General features: G+C 39.1%; 1 long non-coding RNA gene across 1 annotated transcript in view; it reads right to left on the bottom strand.

Annotated features, from left to right (window-relative positions):
* Positions 1-962: 962 nt before the first annotated feature.
* Positions 963-6473, bottom strand: part of LOC122565530 (uncharacterized) — a 45094-nt gene continuing 39583 nt past the window's right edge. The window contains exon 3 of the long non-coding RNA XR_015759135.1: positions 963-1027. This is a non-coding gene — a long non-coding RNA (uncharacterized LOC122565530). The remainder of the gene's footprint in view (positions 1028-6473) is intronic.

The following is a 6473-nucleotide window of genomic DNA, read 5'->3' as shown; positions in this document are numbered from 1 at the left end:
TTTTTCTTTTTATTATACTGATATTTGTGATTGATTTTTTTACCAATAATTTTATATGTTTGTAAAGTTAAAAAAAATTGCTAATAAATATACTTACAAAAAAAAAGCCCCAGTACTAATGAGGAGGCAAGAAGAAAGCAGATAGTACAATTTAGTTTTTGGAAAACTGATCATTCCAAGTATGTGCATGAATGATTGTGTTTACTCTCCACTGACTTCCTGATATCGCACCTCATGTTGTTCCATCACTGCCTGACCAGTTGGAGGTATTTGGTATCGGAATGGAGAAAGATACAAAGATTGTGATGAGAGAAGCGGAAAGCAAAAAGTGCATCCTTGTATCATCAACCACATTGAAACCAGAATGGTTTGCAGGATAAGGGCTAAGATGTGGGTTGTGAAGAAGAGCAGGTGGAGGATGATTTGCTTCATGAACACTGTTAACTGCCATAGTTTCAGTCTAGCCCTTGGCCATAGTGTCAGTCATAACTGCTTCAATGATGGTAACCACTGTCTGGCCCATGATCAATAAGATCATGTAGGTATGCCTGTCCCCTGTTGGCTCAGTATCATTGGCTCCACTAATGTACCAACTGGAAAAGAAAATGTGTCAATGATTCTAATGCAACGTGTTTGGTTGTTAAGACTTAGTGGAACATCTGGCAATGTGAAAATGAGAGATTTGCAGTAATACTGGATGAGAGTATGGTGAAGTCATACATTGTGATTATTAGCATGCAATATGTGAGGCTAGTGATGCACTTAGTAGTATATGACATTTACTGACCTTGACTACCTGTGAGAGGTCATTGCATATCTTGTGGCACTAGGCACTTGGGCCTTAACCCATGACATTGACTGCCACATCAGTTATCTGATCCCAAAGCCTTTGCAAATTTTGTTTGAATGGCCCTCTACAGTCAAATGGCATTGACCTTCCTGTCAACTTTCTTCAACAAGGCCTCCAGTACAAAGTTCGAAAAGTTTGCAGTCTGCTTTCTACCAAACTGTCACATTTATGTCTTTCCTGTGGAGAAAAAAAAATCATTTTAGAGTGACTTCCCCCATCTGCTCCAACAAAATGTCACCCTCCCTTATAGAAATATATGCTTGAATTCAGACTTGTCTCACACGGCTTTTCACCCCTGCTCCAGCGTGCAGTCACTTTGCAACATCTGTGCCATTGGTTGTAATGACAATCAATTAGATTAGCAAATTATGTCTACTCTTTGTATTGGAAGTAATGAATACATGTTAATTGTGCAGTCACAATTCTTATGTCTGTTTTTTAATTGTTTTCAAATTTTGTAGTTTGTAGGTATCAAAAGCATAAGCAAGTCCTGCCATTAAATTCAAAAGAACTGAAGAAACCCCTCTGTTGATTTGTGGCCATCCAGTTCTGTTATCAATTGGCAGGTGTAATGACAGCTTAACCTTGCTCGATCTCTGCCATCAGCAAATTTAATGCAGATTATCTTGTAATGTCAGCCTCAAAATCACTGAACTAGTTGTATATGACAGTCATTAAGAACATTCTGTAGAAAGTAAGGATCTTAAAATTCTGTATGAGACAGGAGAAAAACAAAGGAAAAATAAAGTCACCCAGAATTCCTGCACCTGATCAGCATTTTTGTACAAGCTCTGCCTTGTTTTAATGGGAAATTGTAGTTGCCTCTATTATTAATTTGTATGAACTTTAATTTATAGAATAGTCTTTAACAGTTTAGGCTTTAATGGGCAGCCAAATTAACATTGAGTGAAGTATCACATGCATAAGTTTTACCAATAGCAACAGTTTAATGGGACTAAATAGCATTTGTCATAGCAATATTAAAAATATATTAATTAATAGAATGTGAGTGTCACTGATTAGACAGCATTTATTGCTCATCCCTAATTGCCTTTGAGAAGACGGTGACCTTCTTGAACTGCTGCAGTCCATTTGCTGTAGTTAAATCCACAATGCCCTAAAGGAGAGAGTTCCAGGATTTTAACCAACAGTTACAACACAAATTGTCTAAAATATGATGTTCTAAAGTATGGAGCAAAGCAGGCAGAATCCTCCGAAGGAAGCACTGTAAAAACACTCTTGCTTTCCATAAAATCATTTACAATCTGAATCTCTACAATTTCGCTGATTAAAATTTCTGCTGAAACAAGATGTTTAACAAGAAAAACAAAACTAGAAAGGAAACAATGCTTCCTGAGCACACAGTGTTGTAATTTAGACTTCCTTAAAGTGTCAACTGCACTAATTCAAGAAATATAAACAAGGAAATGGGTCTTAAAATTTCCAGTACATCTTCACGTTTATTCTTTGGCAATCTAAATATTCCCAGAGTGCATTCACCTCATGACATTAACTTCTTAAACTGTTTACATGATTGTTTAACAATTTAGTAGAAGTGGGATATGCACTTGAGGTGCCAGTACTTCACAAGGATCAGATTATGGCAGAGCAGTGGAAACATTTTCAATGCATGTTTTCAAATATTTCAGTTAATTTTGTTTTTTTATTTTCATTGCCTCCCAATGTTTCCTAGATGAAAGGAGGTGGGGGGAGGGGAGGGTGGTTTAGAATATCTATTCCCAAATTGTGGTTCAGCATTTTCCTTTAGCAGTTTACCAGGGAATCCACAACTGCTACTAATGGTGCAGCACACTCCAAGACTCTGTCCACCCATCCTTGCTTGCAGATTATATTTCTTTGAGGCCACAAAACTTTCCTTGCAATCTGCGCTGTACATTCATACAACATTCTATTTCCCTGTCACTTTTCAATATTTTTCTACTTCTCATCTGTTCCTGCATACATTATGCCACTTTTGGAAATTAGGGGCTGGATTTCATGGCCCTCTGTGCTAGGTTGGCAGATGAGAGGGGTGTGAAAGTGGGAGCCACATCATGAATGCTCCACCATCATTGGGAATCTACATGGGGCAGGTCCACATAATGTCTCCAGCCCTGCAGATTGCACTGATCAAGCTGCCAGCTAGTCAGACAGGGATGCCTCATTTATGATGCTCCTGTGCACAAAGGCCTTACACATAGTCTTCCCATTTTTGCCTTTCCCCTTCCTTCTCACCCTCTCCAGCACCCATTTCCCCTGCTAGCCTGCCCGAATGGACTTTAAAGTCCAGGCTCCATCATAACTAGTCCTCTTCAGAACTGTTGCAGTCACAGTAGTGGCCATTGTTTTTAGTGGCACCATTGGAACCAGATATCTGCGCCCATTTTGTTGACATCATACAGAGATCTCACGGCCACAACAAGACAGGAGGCATACTATTCTACTGTTGTATTTCAAACATCAGAACTTTTAAACAAACAAAAAATATTTACATGCATTATCATTGGCATTGTAAGGTATCCAAGTTACCCCGTTTGAGCATAATTGTTTTCATGCACAAGTTATGAATTACTCTTGTCAGTCTCTGCATGCATTGTATATCTTGGTCAGAATCTTAAAGGTGCCTGAGTGATTTGGGCTTGGTAAGGAATATGATAAAATTTAACGAGAGGTCCACTGAGGTCTATCTCAACATCAGAAACGAGTCACTGCATTTTTTAACGAATCTCTCGGCATCAAGGCAAGATTCTTGCGAGGTAGCAATAAGTTGCTTATTAAGGGAGATTACTGCTTGTTAATAACCCTCTAAATTGAAAGTCTCACCTCATTAATATGCACCTTCCTTTCCCATTACACACTGTGAGCAAGCTAGTTGTCATTAACTCTGAACATGGAAATCCAAGTGGGTCCCTGGCAAAGTCAGCTTACTGCTGGCTATGAAGAGCCTCCACATTGCTCAGCAGCAAACAACATCTTAGGGCATGATCCATTTGCACCAGCTGCAAGTATCCCTCATCCACAGATGTTGACATCCGAGATTTGCCAACCTGACATGACACTCCTCTGATCCACTTGCAAGATGCTCAGGAAGTGCAGCAGAAAATAGCATTGAAAGGCTACTACAAGGACAGCTGTGCGTAGAGACAGATACTCAGGTCATGGATTAAACCAGGCTGTATCTGAGGGCCACTTGTTTGCTGTCTTAGTGCTCCATCACTTAGCACCTACCTGAAGGCTCACAACAACCCAACCTTACCTATTAATAGAGTCACAAAGCCAGGGAAGCTGGTCAGCTGTCATCATACATCTTGCTGCACAGCAAAGTGCTACATCAATCTCAGACCTGCACTGTGTGCCAGCAACTGACATAGTAAATGCAGTGCATGTACTCTAAGCAGGCAGCCATATCTCCAAGTCTCTGTGGAGTAGTCCTCAACAAAGTCCACAGAGGCAGCCGTCAGGTTGATTCTTGGGATAGTAGAACTGATGTTTGAAGAGGCACTGCCTGTGTTAAAACTGTATTCACCAATGTTTAAGATAATGAGAAGGGATCTCATAGAAACCTCTAAGATTCTAACTGGACAGGACAAGTTAGATGAAAGAAGGATGTTCCCAATAACCATAGAGTACAGAACCAGATCTTACTGTCTAAGGATATGGGGTAGGACATTTAGGACTGTAATAAGGAGAAATTTCTTCATCCAGGGAGCCTGTGGGAGTCTTTGGCACAGAAAACCGTTGAGGCCAAAAAATGTACTGTTTTCAAGAAGGAGTTAGATATAGTTCATAGAGCTAAAAGGATCAAGGTTTATGGGGAGAACATGGGAATTGAATGATCAGCCTTAGTCATATTGAATGGTGGAGCAGACCTGCTCCTATTTTCTCTGTTTCTGTATTTTCAGAACGGAGGAAGGTTTAGACTGGAGTTCCTCCTTCTTCATGGAAATTGTTCCAAGAATGAGAAACTTCTGTTATGTAGATAGATTGGGCAAGTTGATACCGTTCTCCTTGGAAAGGAAACTGTTGAGAGGAAATATGATAGAGGTATGCAGAGTTATAAGAGGTCTGAACAGAATCAACAGGGAGAAACTTCACTTTGGTGGAAGGATTGAAAACAATAGAGAACAGACTTTTCTTAGTTGGAGTAATGGTGGCATAAGGAAAAACCTTTTCATATTGTGAATAGATACGTTCTGGAGGGCACTGCCTGAGTGTGATGGAAGCAGGATCAATCAAAACATTTAAGAGCTGTCATAGACGGGGATAGATTTTTTGGAATAATATTTTCTTTTTCTCCTTATCTGTATGTGGTCTGCAATTTGACGTGTTTTAGAGAGTCTGTTTTAAACTTATCAGTGTTGTGATTTTTTTGATAACAGACACAACGCAGGCTTTCGGGTACATTTCAATCAGAAAAAACAATCAATGATTATTCACACATAACACAAAGTGCAAGTGCATCAAAAGACTCTCCCTCATGCACAGACACACAAATAAGTAGAGACAGATTCTAGAGACAAAGCAAATATTTAGGGTATTAACAGAAATACAAGATGCATATCAAATGTTTAAATTAATTCTTAAGATGCATGCATTGCAGGCCTGGATGGAGATTCTCTCTCGTGGTCCTTAGATGATTGGAAGTTGGAAGTCTTTGGGCACACTCATGTCACTCCTCTGCTCCACTTGCAGGATGCTTAGGACCTGCATTGTGGTCTTTGAGCTTCTAGACAAAGTCATAGTGAGTTTCTCAAGAGACAAGTATTCACATGAAGAGAGATTAGTGTCTCTATTGTACTGCTATGTTTGACAAATTGTTTAGGCAGTGATTCTATTCTCTATTCTTCTCTATCCTTCCCACTTGCCTGTTGGTTTCAGGCTGCTTCTTGCAGCAACAATGTAATGTCACATGATCAATGTTTTGATTGTTTACACAAATGATTTGAACTTAGAAGCCACTGCTACACAACATAAGATGAATAGTGGGGGTTTAGACCCACATGATACTCGATTCTGTGCATATACCCTTAAATCGTAAACTCGCAGACACTGCTTTTGAAGAAAGCTCTGGGTTTTGACTTTTGGTAAATAGATGTAAATTCACAAGTGGTTTTACATTGTGAATGCTTATTCAAGGATACATGGTAAGGATTACACGCATGGTAATTTACAGTTAAATAAATTTTCACAAGTTAATCCTTTGCCAGAGCAGAAATCACAAAATATCAATGGAGTTATCTTTTTAATCTACATTCTTCCCTTCTTAAAGTAATTTGAAAAATGTCCATATTGAATAGAGTCATATCTTGAAAATAAGAAATATGATAAGGTCAGACCTACAGTCTGGTGAGCAAACAGCAGCAGACTTTATTGAGCAAAACTATGTACAGAGGATGGTAAAAGAGGACCTCCTACTTAGAGCCTAATAATAGGTTCCTGATCCATATCATCTGATATCACTACAACTTGGTTCCTTTTGAACACATTCAGTTGCTATATCCAGAATAAAGAAGCAATTTAATTTTACTCTGTATCTCCCACCAAGTTCTTTTATGAGACTTTTTTTTAAACCATGAACATCTCTCACTGTTATTTCATTTCCCCCTCCCCTCTTCTCACCTTT

This window comes from Chiloscyllium plagiosum, unplaced genomic scaffold (genome assembly GCF_037043375.1).
Source record: "Chiloscyllium plagiosum isolate Xiang-an unplaced genomic scaffold, Cpla_swu_hap1 HiC_scaffold_2, whole genome shotgun sequence".
Classification (NCBI taxonomy): Eukaryota; Metazoa; Chordata; class Chondrichthyes; order Orectolobiformes; family Hemiscylliidae; genus Chiloscyllium; species Chiloscyllium plagiosum.
Note: the sequence above shows the minus strand (reverse complement) of the source record. Positions and strands in the feature narration are given on the sequence as shown.